The sequence below is a fragment of the Ochotona princeps genome, chromosome 9 (genome assembly GCF_030435755.1).
Source record: "Ochotona princeps isolate mOchPri1 chromosome 9, mOchPri1.hap1, whole genome shotgun sequence".
Classification (NCBI taxonomy): Eukaryota; Metazoa; Chordata; class Mammalia; order Lagomorpha; family Ochotonidae; genus Ochotona; species Ochotona princeps.
In genome coordinates this window covers 41,371,273-41,387,194 of record NC_080840.1, presented here as the reverse complement: position 1 = coordinate 41,387,194, position 15,922 = coordinate 41,371,273, and the positions used below count along the sequence as shown (strand labels likewise).

Here is a 15,922-nt window from a genome sequence, read left to right as displayed (position 1 = left end):
TTCTGTAGAGATCTCATTGCACTTGAAGTGGCAAGATCATCAGTAATTTAGAACCGTTGAACTATCAAAACCTATTGAGCAGGACGTTTGGAGCATCCCCCACACTGGGGACCCTAGAGTGGTATCAGGTGGTTGCCCTCCATCCCAGAGTTTAGAGGCATTTGGGAGGATGTGTGTGACTTCTCTCCTTGTCCCGCTCCACCCCCAGATTCAGGAAGGAAAATAAGAATGTGGAAATGGTGAACTTACACACCTTCCTGTGGCCCTTGACCCTGTTCACCTTACTCAACTATGTAAAAAATCATCAAAAATAAAAATAATTAATAATTTTTAAAACTTTCTGAAAGGCCACAACAGCCAGGGAATGGTTTTTCTGAACCATGCAGACGCCAGGAATTCCATCAAGAGTGCCTTTGTTGGTTACAGGGACCCAGGTACTCGATTTGCTGTTTCCCAGGCACATTAGTATAAAGTGATTCCTTATGTGCCAGAGCCTAGGTACCTTCCTTCTACCTTGGCAGTACCCCTCAGGGGTCCTAGGGACTCCCACTGGAGGCTGGCAGAGTGGAGTGGGCTTGGGAACTCCCCCACATGTTTGGGTTTCAAGTGAGTGGAAAGAGGTGGGTTTAGGGCATTAGGCTGGCATGTTGGCATTGTGTGTTGGTGGACTGGGGTTATGGACTCATTAACATTCTTCAGTCCCAGCTGGGTGGAGATGTAGGGTCCCAAGCTGGTGCATGTGCCAGACGATTGGCTCTGGGGGTCTTGGTGGGTGGGGAGGGTTCCAGGCCATCATGCCAGAAGATCAGGCTGAAGAACCCAAGTGTTCTCCAGTGTGGGGGCTGTAGATTGATCAGGGGAGGGGTTACAGGATGTGTGGGATGGGGGATGTTGAGGGAGTTCCTTACAGGTAAGGAATGAGTTCTAGGGGAGTTTTGCAACAAGCACACTATACTTTCAATAAGGTAAGCAAGGGGGCTAAGGTTGAGTGGTTTAGAGGAGGAAAGCTGGAGGATCTTTCTGGGTCAGACTCATGCACCTGCCAATGTGGGAGACTTGAGATGAGTTAGTTAGTATCGACCACCACCGATCACCACCCATCAGCAAACACTAAAGTTAGGGCTGGGGACCTAACTGGCAATGCTAGGTCACAGTACCCACCAGTGAGTGTCAGAACAGGGGATGGTAACATTAGGCTGAGCAATGACACTAATCAGCATGTGATAGGAGTAGATCTCAGAAGAGATTCTGTGGGGGCTATGTGATCTGTGGAACTGCAATATCTGCTGGTTTGCTAAACAGCCAGGCTGGGTGACAAGCTGAGCTAGGCACGACCAGGGAATTTCCCTAAACTCATGGGCACTGAGGTCACCACAAACAAGCTGGGCCGGTCCAGGTTGTAGCACCCATAGGTACATCCTGGAATAGAGTGTGGGACAGGCTAGGCCACAACATCCACAAGCACACAAAAGGCCCAGACAGAGCAGGCAGACTATGTCAGCTAAGAACCATATCACACTGGCATTTGTATGGAGCAAGATGGAGGGCAGGGATTCTGGGCTAGACTATCACATCTACCATCTTGTATGAAAGTCAGGGATGAGGCATGCTGGACAGAACTGGGCTGAAGCACCCACCAGAAAGTGTTGAGACTAAGGGTGGGCCAGGCCAAGTCAGGCTGCAGCATTCAATGGCAAAGGCCAAGATGGGGAATGAGCTATACCTGGCTGGGTCAGAGCAACCACTGTCACAATCAAGATCTGTAACTGAGAGTAAGCCTGGTTAGGGAACTAAGGGGACACCCTGCCTGATCTGTTCACTGGTGAGCATGAGCACCAAAATGGGGGCAGTGAACTGGGTTAGACATGACTGTAGTATACCTTGGCATGAGTATGCCAACATAGGCTAGGCTCCAGCATCCACAGGTGTTCACGAGAGCCAGAGTGGGTGTAGGACAGGTTAGGCTAGGTCTCGGCACCCACTGAACCACTTGAAAGCTGGGTCTGGGGAGTAGGACAGGCAAGGCTGGGCTGTAGCACCCAAAAGGAAGAGCTGGAATGTGTGTGGGCCAATCAGGCAAGGTTGCTGTACCTGTCAGGAGAGGAGGTAGGCCAAGTCAGACTGGGCAAAGAACCCACCAGTGTGCACGAGATCTACCACCGGGAGGTGACAGAGGAACTTGAGGAACTCCTCTGTCAGGACACACTCCCTGCAGGTGAGCACAAGAATCAATACTGGAAGACAGTGACTGATAGCTCAAGTACTTGAGTCTCTGAAACCCACATAAGAGATCCAGATTAAGTTCTGGACTGCTGGCTTCAGTCTCTCCAGCCCCAAATGTTCAGGGTATTTGAGAAGTGAACCAACAGATATGGCCTAGAAAAGCAAGAGGAGAGCCTTGGAACCCTGCACCCATGTGGGAGGCCCAGAAGAAGCTCCTGGCTCCTGGCTTCAGTTCAGCTCAGCTGCTGTCATTGTGACCACTTGGGGAATGACCCAGCAGATGAAAGCTGTTTCTGCATCACCTTCTCTCTGAAAATCTGACTTTCCACTAAAAATTAATAAATTAGAAGAAAAAAACTCCTGTAGGAATTTTATCCTTACCTCTTCTAAGATTCCTTCCCATTAAAGCTTTGCCAGATCCCCTACAGAGCACAAATTGGAGGGCTAAGTATTTGCCTCCCAGGCCTAGCAGGTACAATTAGCAAACCTTCTAAAATAGAGACAGAAGCAGGACTAAGCACACTAAAGCAGTATCCCTGGCTAATCCCCCAAGGCAAGTAATCAATTATCATTTTTATATATATATATTTTTTTTATTCATTGATTCCATTGTATTATGTGATACAGTTTCGTTGGAACTGGGAATCACCCCGCCCCTCCCCCGCCCTCCCCCCATGTGGAATGTTCCACCTTGTTGCATATCCACTGATCAAGTACAGTTGAGATTCCCTCTTTGCAAGCATAAACTAAACATAGAGTCCAACATCTTATAGTCCAGTCTAGTTCCTCAGCTTCCTGGGGAGACCCTGTCTGGTCTGAGGGCAGAACCATCAGATTATCAACCCGATCAGTTAAAGGCTCCAACATACCCTCAGCAACAATTAAAAAGCATTCTTAGTTCCAAGAAAGCCTTACCAGATTCCCAAGTCTGTAACTCTCCTTCTGTTCTTGCCACTGGCTGCTTGCTCAGGGACTTTCAAAACCTCCATTTCTTCATACAGAAAATGAAGGAATAAAAACAGATCTTCTAGTTCCAAAGTTCCATAATTCTATACCATCATAATAACATGAATGCTATTCAGAGCAAATCTTCAGGTTATGCATGAGTGAACTTTATTCTTCTGTACATCTTTAAGTTCAAAATAGTGTCACCCTATAATCAAACTTAACATGACAGCTTTGTTTCCTAGTATGCTTATTTTCCATGCGAATGAGCTGACTTACAGAGGTATTAGACTGATGTGATATGTTGAAAGCTACACAAAAGGCCCCGACTCAGTAGCCTAGCAGCTAAAGTCTTCGCCTTGCATGTTTCTAATCATGGCAGCCCCGATTTCCATCCAGCTCCCTGCTTGTGGCCTGGGAAAGCAGTCAAGGATGGCCTAAAGCCTTGAGACTCTGCACCCGTGTGGGACAACCAGAAGAAGCTCCTGGCTCCTGGCTTCAGCTCAGCTCTGGCCGTTGCAGTCACATGGGGAGTGAATCAACGGATGGAAGATCTTCCTCTCTGTCTTTCCTCCTCTCTGTCTATCTTACTTTCCAAGAAAAATAAATAATAAATCTAAAAAAAAATTTACACTTTTTTCTTTCTCCCAGAACTGATAAATTCAGGTGATTTAGTAATATTAAGGGACAGATACACCCAACAACCATGAACGCATTAATTCTAACATTGTCCCTGCAGGGCCTCCAGGGGTTATAGCAATAAATGAAACATTTACTTTGCTCTTGCTCTTCCAACAATTGGAATCAAAATACAGCATTTCAGCCTGTGTCTATTGGTGTAGCAGAATTGAAGGAAAATCAAATCAAACAAAATACAAAACTCATTAGAGGTGAAAGGCAAGAGTTAGATGAAGGTGTTCTCACATTCCAAAAAATAAATAACAGAAGCAGATGCATGGTTTGTACACATTTTCTTCTGTGTGAAACAATGCAGAAAACAAAAATGGAAATCTGCACACTACTATAATAAAAAATATAGATAAAAATGTTGACTTCTGAATTCTCATTAGTTGTCAAATTATTAGCAAAAATAACAAACCATTTATTTCCTAGCATTTTGAAAATGTGTTCTGGGCCCAGCACGGTAGCCTAGTAGCTAAAGTCCTCACCTTGTACGTGCTGGTTTCTCTTGTGGCCACTGGTTCTAATCCTGGTAGCCCCTCTTTCCATCCAGCTCCCTGCTTATGGCCTGGGAAAGCAGTCAAGGATGACCCAAAGCCTTGGGACTCTGCGCCCGCATAGGAGACCCAGAAGAGGCTCCTGGTTCCTGGCTTTGGATCAGCTTAGCTTGAACTGTTAACACTGCTTCCTAGTGTCTGCATTTGTGGGAAGTTAGAGTAAGGAGACAGTGTTAGCTGTCTAATCCAGGTACTTTGAAATGGAACATAGGATTTATTTTAAAAGACTTATTTTCTTTTTTATTGGAAAGTCAGATATACAGAGAGGAGGAGAGACAAGGAAGAAGATCTTCTGTATGTTGATTCACTCCCCAAGTGGCTGCAATGACTTGACCTGTGCCAATCCAGAGCCAGGAGGCTGGAGCCTCGTCTGGGTCTGCCATGTGGGTACAGGGTCCCAAGGTTTTGGGCCATCCTCCATTGCTTTCCCAGGCCACAAGCAGGGAGCTGGATGAGAAACAGGGTCATCAGGATTAGAACTGGCACCCATATGGGATCCTGGCATGTGCAAGGTGAGGACTTTAGTCATTAGGCTACTGTGCCAGGCCTGGACATGGGATTCTTTTTTTTTTTTTTTTTTTTTTTTATATATTTATTATTTAACTTCAGTAATTACATTGTATTATGTGACACAATTACACAGATACTTGGGTTCTCCCCACCCCTCCCCAAACCCTCCCACCATGGTGGATTCCTCCACCTTGTTGCATAACCACAGCTCAAGTTCAGTTGAGATTCCCCCATTGCAAGCGTATACCAAACATAGAAGGACATGGGATTCTTAACCACTAAGCAAAAATGTCTTTTTCTGGTATGCCTTTCGCAGCAAGTAGAAATGTAGGATATGTTGTTCTGGCTTTGAAATCGGGAAGCTTGAAAGTGAGTCTTGACTGTGCTACTTACAAGTTATGTGACACAGATTTTTCTTCTCAGAACAGTAACACTCACTCTGGCAATGCAGGAAAGTGTTTTGAGAATCTCTCAGTCTCAGGTCTTACTTTATTCCTCATTGCCTTTCTAGTGTCTTGTCTAGATCCTAAACATAACATTCAACCATGACTGGTCGAACGCTCAGCCATGAAGGGCTATACTAAGTGCACGATTAAACAAGGCGGTGCCTATAAAACATATTATATCTTAAAAATGGCATGCAAATATTAAATCTCTAACTGTTCATTTATAAATGGACAAAATGCGTGTGTTTTTGTTAGTCATGTGCTGTCCTATGACTGAATGCCATCAACCACTTCCTGTTTTTTCATGATGGTTTGAACTCCTGGTGAATGATTGGCAGGGAGCAAACTTTACAAGCTACTTAAAAAATGGGAAATACATTTTCTTTTTTTTTTTTTTTAGATTTATTTATTTTTATTAGAAAGGCAGAAATACAGAGGAGAGACGGAGAGGAAGATCTTTTGTCACTCCCCAAGTGACCACAACAGCCGGAGCTGAACTGTTCTGGAACCAGGAATTTACGGAGATTTACAAGGAGAAGGAGAGACAGAAAGGGAAAGGTTGTCTCTCTTCCTCAGGCCATAGCAGGGAGCTGGATGAGAAGTCGAGCTGCCGAGACACGAGCCAGCACTCATATGAGATGTTGGCACTTGAAGGTGGAGGATTAAGCTGTTTAGCTTTGGCACCAGCTCCCTACATATAAAGTAAAAGACAAGCATAATGGAAGCTGTATTTGGATGGAAGTGGATTCAGATGGGTGAAAAGCTATTGTTAGTTGGAAATAAAAATAATAATTTTGCAGCTGAGCAGAGCAGAACCATTCTGGATGATGGGTGCCAGCCACACTGAACAAGACTAACTGGGACACCACAGTGCAGAAATGGCAGACGCTCCCAGAGCCAACCTAAAGACAATGGGCATCTCTGCACAGGAAGTAGCGAGTCACTGCCAGCGTAACCTCTTGTCTGGTAGTCTCAGCCAACAGCAATCGCTGCACTAGAGACAAAGAAACTTCCTGCTAAAGATAGTGCACTAGCTGCTTTAAAGTTTGTCATTGCCTGATGTCCTTACATGTTTCTCATCCATTGTAATCAACTCAAATCCCTATTCCCAGGGAGATGGGGACAGCCAAGAAAGAAAAATGTAACACTGCAAAGCCACCTAACTATGCTGTGCTAAATCTCTGAGGAGAATGCATCCTGCTCACTTGCTTCAGATAATAAAAATTCGTCTGAAGTTTTGTAAACTTAGAAGTCAGACTGAGAAGTCTTCGATAATTATATAAAATCAGATCCTTGTCATGCTGGACCAGCCAGGGTGACCCAATTCCCCAGTACCTAATGACAATTACCCATGAAAGGTAGCTCCTTTTTACCCTGTAATCAAATGACAAGCAAAGTCAAAGACAATCCCCAAACTAATCGGTTTATTGCAATGCATACAGAGGCAGAATAAGCAAAGATAAGCCAGAAGAATAGGTGAAAAGGCAGGCAAAATCAAAGCAAAATTGAGCACAAAGTGCTAATAATGAACCAGATACTGTTCGGCAAAGGAGATACACGCCCCTTTCAAGACAACAGGCTGATCCAGCTTGCCGGCCGGCCATCAGCAGTAAAGTAAAAGGTGTTGTTCTGCAGCAGAGCCACTGGCACCCGATGCGTTTCCACTGGGAATCTTTAGAGTGGGTAGCGTGAAATGTGTTTCAAATCACTACTTGAAGGCACTGAGACTTATTGTACAAAAGGTGGTGTTTTTAATTGCCAGGTATCAATCTTGAAAAGCAAAATTGTGGACCCAAAGTCTCATTTGCATACAGCAAAGTGGCTATTAACACTCAACCAGTGTGCACGGTAGACTGGGCCTGCCCTGCTCAGGCTCAGCAGCCCAGTGCCACGTGGCACCTGCTGCCAGTGCTGGGCTGAACGCTGGTCGGTTGGGTAGTTCCCAAGGGTAGGTTTTGTGCCAAGTTGCTGGTCCTTCTACAAGGACTCAGTGGCCAGGATGGCTTGTCCCAAGGCAGAGACGAGAGGCCACTGTGCCCACTGTTTCAGGCGCCTGCCACCTCCGGGAGCGCGAGGCTGGGGAGGATCGGCCAGAAGAGATAGCCTCTTTGGACTAGCCTCGTCCACGCTGGTGCCATGATGGCCTCCTCTGCCCGCGGGAGCTCATGGACACGGTGGCCCACCCCACGCCCGTCAGCGAGGCCAGGTGCTGCTGTGTGAAGCATGACTGCCGTGAGGTGCCCGTGGTGGGCCGAGCTGGGTTCTGACCTGCGTGGCCAGCCGGAGACCAGGCCACGGAACAATTGAAGGCTCTTCATGTGGCAAAGAGGGGAGGCCGGGGACTGTGCACCCCAGCTGGCCTGCGTGGTCCCCGCAGGGTGCTGAGGGCTGAGGGCTGCTCTGACCCGCGCCTCACACATGGCCTGTGCCACTGGCTGCGAAGCTGCTGATGACTGGACAGGAGTGGGCCCCTCTTTGTCACGGCTCTGGAAGCTGCGTCCCCCAAGGCCTCCCTCCACCTGGGGATTCCAGCAGCTCCGCCGCCCCGACTCAGCTTTAAAGCTCCCTCGACTGTTGTCACTGTGGCCGTCCCTGGAAGGGACTGGAAGGAGGGGTGGGGAGGGGTGGCAGGCCTTGGCTGGTGGAGTGGCAGCAGGCAGTGCCTCAGCCCTGGCGGGGGGGCCTGTGCAGTAATGCCCTCCGGAGAGCCCTGCTCCACGCGTGTTCTGCACCTGTACTTGCCTGGGGTCACGTGTTCTGGGGAAAGGCTGTCCTTGGGGGCCCCTCACCCGCCCATCCTCTCCCTGGCCACAATCAATGGAAAAGGCTTCGCCTCCCCAGGGGAGCTATTTTTTTTTTCCTAAATGAAAACCGTTTCACTGCAAATTGTTAAATAAAATATTTTGTGCTCTTAAAAAAAAAAAAAAAAAACAAAAAAACACTCAACCAGTGTAGAGTAGGGGTGTCCTTGTTACCAGTCAGCTATTTGGCTCAGTTAGAGCTTGTGCATAAGACAAAACTCAAAACTGGGTTAGGACTGTAAAAATGCAGTCACATTTATCATAATCAAAACATCAGTTTGCTTTTCACTTAGATCACAGGAAGGAGCACAACGCAAAACATATCTCATTAGTCTGTTTCTTCACAGAATCCCTTTGATTGGAGTGGTGAAATAAACACTACTCATGTGTGGGCAGATGCAATGGCTCCACTGGTTAATCCTCTGCCTCCAAGAGCAGCATCCCACATGAGTGGGTTCATGACGCAACCGCTCCATTTCCCGCCTAGCTCCCTGCTTTTGGCCTGGTAAAGCAGTGGAGGATGGCCCATGTCTTTGAGATCCTGCACTCACATGGGATTCCTAGAAGGAGCTCCTTTCTCCTGGCACCTCTTGGCTCCTGGCTTTGGATCAACTTAGCACCTAATATTTGGGAAGTGAACTAGCAAATAGAATAGTTTTCTGTCTGTCCTCTCTGTAAATCTGCATTTCAAGTAAAAAGTAAAAAAAAAAAAAAAAAAAAAAATCACTCAAGCTCTGAAGTCACACTCTAACTCAAATTCCTGGGACAGATCCTTGGATCTCAGCTTCCTGTTTATGTGGAAATGTGTAGGTATGTTAACCATACTCATCCCACAATCTTCCTCTGACGATCAAATAAGGCAGATGTCCAATCTATGTAAGCCCCTGATAGATGATGAATGTAATGTGTGAAAGACACAGTGTATGAATATCGCTTGCCTTTACGTGCTCAGTTACTGCTCAGTTACTGGTCTTCCTTCTGCTTCCCACTACCCTGTATCTCCTTTGAATGGGATGCATGACAGGCCTTAATATACTGAGTTTTCCCCAACATTAAACATTAGCTTGTGGTGCCAAGATATAAAACAAGAAAGAAAAAAGTTAGGAAATCAATGGACACATTCAACTTTGAGTAGTTCTGGGGGAAGTGAATAGAGAATCCTAGCAGTGCCCCTCTCGGGTATTGTTTTGTGCAGCATTTGCTAAAATAACAGTTCAAGCACTCAACCCTGTCTCATCCCTGAAACAGTAAGTAGGCAATTTCATATGCAAAGAGCACTTTGGTACAGATGTTCTGGGAACCACACTAGGTAAGAGATGCCTCCCAGCACATAGGCTTAAGAAAATATTCTACACTTTTTTTGTGGTTAAGAAATCACATTTATTTTTAACATGTTGGCTGCTCAACACTATGTCAATTAATTCCATAACGATGTTAATTGTTGCTGATGGTATGTTAGTGCTTTTATTTGATCAGGATGATACTCTACTGGCTCTGCCCTCAGACCAGAGAGGGTCTCCCCAATAAGTAGTTGGACTTGACTGGACTATAAGATGTTGGACTGACTCTATGCTTGGCATATGCTTGCAAAGAGGGAATCTCAACTGAACTTGAACTATGGTTATGCAACCAGGTGGAGGAACCCACCATGGGGGGAGGGTGTGGGGAAGTGTGGGGAAAATCCCAGTTCTATGAAATTACAACACAATGTAATTAACTAATAAATTTAATTAAAAAAAAGAAAATATTCTACACTCTTAAAGACCAAGCACTGTAATGTTGAGTTAAATGTTAAAAACCAGAATGGCAAAATAGGCAAGTGTCTGGAATGGTTACCCAGCTAATTTCCTGTCTTTCAGCCCAAAGGGGGACAAACACAAAGAAAGGATATTAAATTTCACAACTATTTAATAATAAATGTATTGGGCTCAGCAATGTGGTATGATGAATTAAACCTGTACCTATCATGCCAGCAGCACTGGCTGCTCCACTTCCGATCCAACTCTGCAAATGAACATGAGAAAGAGTGGAACAATGGCCCAATTGTTTGGGCACCTGCCACCCAGGTCTAGCAAATGGCTGTTGTGTGTCCTTTGGGGAGTGAACCAGAGAATGGAAGATCTGTTTCTTCCTCTCTCTGTAATTCTGCCTTTCAAATAAATAAATAAAAACCTTATAAAAGTAATGAACATACTAATTTCTTTCCTATAATGTAAAACTCCATTCCACTCTTACAAATACTGAATACAGCAACTGAATTTATCTGAGGTCAGTTAATGACAACCTGGCACAGATTGAGAAAGTACATTTCCAAGTATTTCTTTGTATACATAATTCTGTGAATGAGTCTGATAAAGAATATTGTAGTTTTATGTGCTTTTAGACAACTTCGGTCACTGGGCAATTTTTGCTAATAGGCAGATCTTAGAAAGAAAAGTGGATTTAGAAGAGCAGTGCAAATCATATAGAACAAAGGAATCAAATTGTTCTCTACATGGCCTTCTAATGGGAGCAATTTCATTTTTTTTTAAATCGTAAAATTACTAGGATGATGAAATGGATGAAATCGAACTGGTACAAGCAATTCCCCTCCTTAAAACACTTTAATGGTGCCTCATTGCTTACAGATTAAAGCAGAAGCTCCTAAGCACAGAGCAGAAAACTTCCTTTGCTACTCCTAAAAATCTAAGGGACAGTCTCAATTCTTTTCATGTCTCTACGCATGACACAGCAACAACACCAGATTGCTCTTGGTTTTTGAAATGCGTGTGACACAGCCTTTTTGATTTGTGGTCAGTGTTCACAGTACTCCACCAGGGACAGCTAAGACCCCTAACCTCATCTTCAACAAAAAAGGTGGAATTCAGGCCTTTCTTTCTACAGGTGGCCTCTTTTAATTTCATCAGATCTCTTCAGTAAGCCCTCTGTGTTTCTACAAACTTACCTGATGGTCAATGTAGTACTTATTATATGACAGTCTATTCTCATATTTCTCCTACCAAGAAAACTATGAACTGCTCCAGGGAAGCACAGTGCTTGCCGTGTGATGTACTCAATAATGTACTCACTGACATTTTTTATCAACATCATGATCTCTTCACCTTGGTTTGCTGCTGAAAGTAGCCTGTGGTTATATAGACAAAGGAGTGAATACACACACACACACACACACACACAGAAGTTGTACTGGTTTTCAATCACCAATGTTTTGGCCACAGGGAACTATGATATTGTTGGAGATGTGAGAATGGCTAGGAATATCTTGAAGATATTTTAGCCAACAGATGATAAGAAAAAAGACATCTGGAAAATGTGTGGAGAGTCATTCTACCAGCTCAAAAACCGTAACTTCAAGGTGTTTAATCTCATGACATGGAAAATCAAAACATAAATTCTACTTGCATCTGATGAAAATGATACATTTAGGTGGTTAGAAAATGAGCCATGTATCAATTATTTTCATATAGATATTGAACATGTTTAATAGCAGTATTCAAAAACTCAACCTTTACTACTACTATAGAATGTTAGCTGTTTATCTGTAATTTCTTAAGATCTATTTATTTTTGTTAGAAAGACAGATTTACAGAGAGAAGGAGAAACAGAGGGAAGGATTTTCTATCTGCTGGTTCACTCCCCAGAGAGCTGCAATGGCTTAGAGCTGAACCGATCTGAAACCAGGAGCTAGGAGCTTCTTCCAGTTCTCCCATGCAGGCACAGGATCCCAACGCTTTGGGCCATCCTCTACTGTTATCCCTGGCCAAAATCAGAGTTGGATGGGAAGTGGAGCAGCCAGGACAAGAACCAGCACACATAGGGGATACTGGTGCTTGAAGGTGGAAGATTAGCCAGTTGAGCCAACATGCAGGCTCCAGTTTATCTAGACTTCCTAAACTAATCTTATTACTAGAATTTCACTAAAATATCAATAAGCATGTATACTAAAACCCAGATATGATCCATAGATAATCTGGTACAATATTTTATGGAGGAAAGACACCAAGATCCTGTGTGACCATGTGAAAAATATTAATTACAATGGTAAAAATTTCTAGAATTTTACTATTAAATTCAATTTTCCTTTTGCTGCATGCTGCCTAGGTGGAAATGTCATGAACTTGCATGCATATGGGATCCTGGTGTATGCATGACAAGGATTTATTTACTAGGCCATCATACCACTATTTTTATTTTTTAATTTTAAACATCCTTTTTAAAATTGTTTATGTAGATGATAGGGATGCATGCCCATGTGGGCCTCCAAGCAGGGTAGGGAGGTTTAGGTAAAGGGGTTTCAGTTTTTTTGTTTGCTTTCTCTGTAGAGGAGGAAGAAAAGGAGGCCACTCCTTGCTGTCAAATTACATCAACACCTAGGGTTGGGGGCCCCTCTTTTGATGGCTCCTTAGAAACCCCAAAGTGAGGAAAAGTGTTCTGAGGGTATTACTTGAGTGGTTTTGATAGTTCTGAGAACTTGATGGTTTCATATTCCAGGGTTGAAAAAATCTTTCCAAGGTCTATTGGCTGAACAAAGTCCACCTTAGTGCATCCACAGACTTAACTTCATGCTTCAAAGGTTGGCCAAGAGAATTGTGCAACCTGTCGTGATCAGGCAGTTAACATTCCCTACAAGCCTAGGTGAATTGGAAGTCTTATTCCCTGGGTGCATTTGGGCATATGTCTACCTCGTTGGCATGAGCAGCTGAGGAGGGTAAATTCCAACATCAGCCAACACATCCAGTGATTTTCTCTATATCCAGAGTCTGAGTCCAGCAATCTAGTTGAGGAGTCTCTCAAGAAACCTCTCCTAAGTAACCTCAGATTTGACTCTTGCATGCACCACCTAGTGTAGGGTCAGGTGTGGTCTGTCACTTGCACCAACCATCCCACATACCAGTGGATGCAGCTGCCTGGTCAGTTCTGCCCCAAACCCACATCTTGTGTGAAATGACTAATGGTGTTGCAGTCCAGGCTGTGAGTTTACAGAGTTCCAGTACCAGGCCTGTTTCAGCCCTGGATTTTGTCCAGGCTGGTGGGTACTTTCAACCTGTCTGGCATGGTCCACCTACAGTCTCAGCACTCACTGGCAGATGTTGCAGCATAACCCAGCTGGGAGCAGCCTACACCCTGTCCTAGCTCTCATGAATGCAAGTAAATGCTGAGGCCTGTCCCAGTCTGGCCTGTTCCCAGACCCAGCCCTCACAAACTCTGAGGAGTGCTACAGACTTGCCTATCCTAGCCCACCTCCAGCCCTGGCTGTTACGTTCCTCAGCAGAAGCTGCAGCCTAGTAAGACAGTTCTCCACATTCTCTAACTAGGCCTGCTCCCAGCCCTGGATCTCACGTGTGCTAGCAGGAAGAGCAGCCCTGCTTGATAACTTCTGCCCTCAGCCCTAGGCCTTGCATGTGCGTGCACATGCTGCAATCTGGCCTTGGCCAGCCTTTTCCAGACCCAGCACCCATGAATGGCAGATGGGTTCTTGTCAGGTGAGTTCTGTGGTCCAACCTGGCTTGGCCCATCAGCGCTCCAAGATCTCCAGGTAAACCAGTCCCATGATTATGATCTTGAAAATAAAGCAAATCAGAGCAGGAATTATCAAGAGGTACAAGTAGTTCAGTCAAAACAAAAGGCGACAGCAAAAGTCATGCAATTGTTTTGGGGGATACTCAATGCATTTTGTTTCAGATTTTCAAGAGAGCAAAATAGCAATGCCATCTGCATACTACGTGAGTGAAGAAAGTTATCCAATGTTTAACCGAAAAATGCCTTGGAATACTTCAGAAGAGAATCTTTTGACGGGAAATTATGAGGCATCAACATGCTGTCCTAAACTGGCTTCTCCTAGCTTCTTTTTGTTTCTAACGTTAGAAAGTTTCTAAAGAGCACACATATTTTTTTTCAGTGAGTGATTTAAAAAAGACTGCATCAACATGGTTAAATTCCCAGAATTCTCACTTCTTCAGAATACACTAAATGACTGTTATCACTGCCTGTGAAAATACCTTGAACTTGACAGTTTATGCTGATTAGTAAAATTTATAGCTTATATTTTGATCTTTTTAAAAAGGAGTTTTATTTTTTATTTACTTTGAAAGGCAGAGTTGAGAAAAAGAGAGAAAAGGAGACCTGAGAGAGAAAGGGAGACATAAGAGAGAGAATGAGAAAGTGAAAGATTTTTCATTTGCTGGTTTACTTCCCAAATGGCTGCAACAGCCAGAACGAGGTCAGGCTAAAGACAGCATCCTGGCTCCATCCAGGGCTCTCACATGGGTGTCAGCGGCCCATGTACATGGGCCATCTTCTGCTTCCTCAGGCCCATCAGCAGTGAGCTGGATCGGAAGTGGGGCAGCTGTGACTGGAGCAGGTCCTCAGGTATCTCAGGCCTCACAGCACTGACCCTTATGATCATCTTTAGTTACCTTTGCCCATTATGTCTTCATGTCTCCCAGTATGTGGAAGATAGGTGCTTAAACACTTGAGAAAAGACAAATGGCTTGCATTTGACAGAATCTTCTATTTGTTTGGCTTGTTTAATTGGGTCCAAATTTGGGAAACATGGAAGGCCCTCAGTCTTTATGTGTCTATAATATTTCTGAAAGAGGGATCATTACTAAACTCTTCATTTCATAACCAGAATAAGGAATGAAGTATAGTTTGGCTAAGAATTATTTAATAAAAAAAATCGTTTATGATCAGGTGTTTAGAATCTCCTCTTTGTGTGTATCCATCTATGTAGTCTGGTTGTCTACCTGCTATCTAGAAAACAATATGTTCGGAAAAGGATATCATCTCACTGAGTGTATAAAATGGTTAAAACTGGCAGTATTTGTAGTGAAGCAATCCAGTTATTTGTCAGTTTTGCATCTGTTCATTGTAAAAGTTACAAATTAACTCATTGATTTATGTTCTGAACTGTGGTATAATAATGATTTAGAAATTGTATGGTTCTCATTAACTAACATGATAAAAAAAATCACAGCGTTTTAATATGGGGCTGTGGCGTAGAGCGTGAAACTGCTTTCTGCAGTGCTGGTATCTGCTATGAGTGCCAGTTTAAGTCCCAGCTGCCCCCATTTCTGATACAGCTCCATAATAAACTTCTTGAGAAAGCAGCAGGAGACAGCCAAATGTCTTAGGACTCTGCCACCTACATTGGGAGACCTGGAAGAGGTTCCTGGCACCTGGCTTCAGCCTGGCACAGCCTTAGTTATTGCAAACGTTTGGGCGAGTGAACCAGTGGACAGAAGATCTTTCTGTCTTTATCTCTTTCACTCTGCAAAATCTGCCTTTCAATAAAAATTAATAAATATTTTTAAAAATAGTGGGGCTGGAACCATGGCAAGGTAGCCTAAGCTTCTGCCAATGTGCTGGCATCCCAAATGGGTATTGGTTCTAGTACCAGTTACTCCATTTCAAATCTTGCTGCATGTTTGTTTTACTTTGGCCCTTGCTCCTATCTGGTAGACCTGGAAGAAGCTCCTAGCTCTTGGCTTTGGACTATCTCAGCTCAACTCTGGTCTTTACAGCCATTTGAGGAGTTACCAACCGGATAAATTTCTCTCTCTCTCTCTCTCTCTCTCTCTACCTCTCTCTCTGTGTGTCGTTCAAATGAAAATAAAATAAATCTTGAAAAAATCATAACAGTAAAGTCATGTTTCATCTCCTGCTACACTTCGTGAAAGAATGCTTCAGCATCTTGATTCCACTTGATTCAAATTTTCATCAGAAGCTGTGCTCTAGTTCTCTTCGGTTAAGGCATAAA

At 44.1% G+C, this 15,922-nt stretch overlaps 1 long non-coding RNA gene across 5 annotated transcripts in view; it reads right to left on the bottom strand.

The window, feature by feature from the left end:
• LOC131481141 (uncharacterized) overlaps positions 1-15,922 on the bottom strand; it is a 66,290-nt gene that overhangs the window by 18,767 nt on the left and 31,601 nt on the right. For 2 of the 5 annotated variants that reach the window (XR_009246071.1, XR_009246072.1), the window contains exon 3: positions 5,310-5,442. The exons of the other annotated variants lie outside the window; for them this stretch is intronic. This is a non-coding gene — a long non-coding RNA (uncharacterized LOC131481141). The remainder of the gene's footprint in view (positions 1-5,309; positions 5,443-15,922) is intronic. 5 annotated transcript variants of the gene reach the window in all.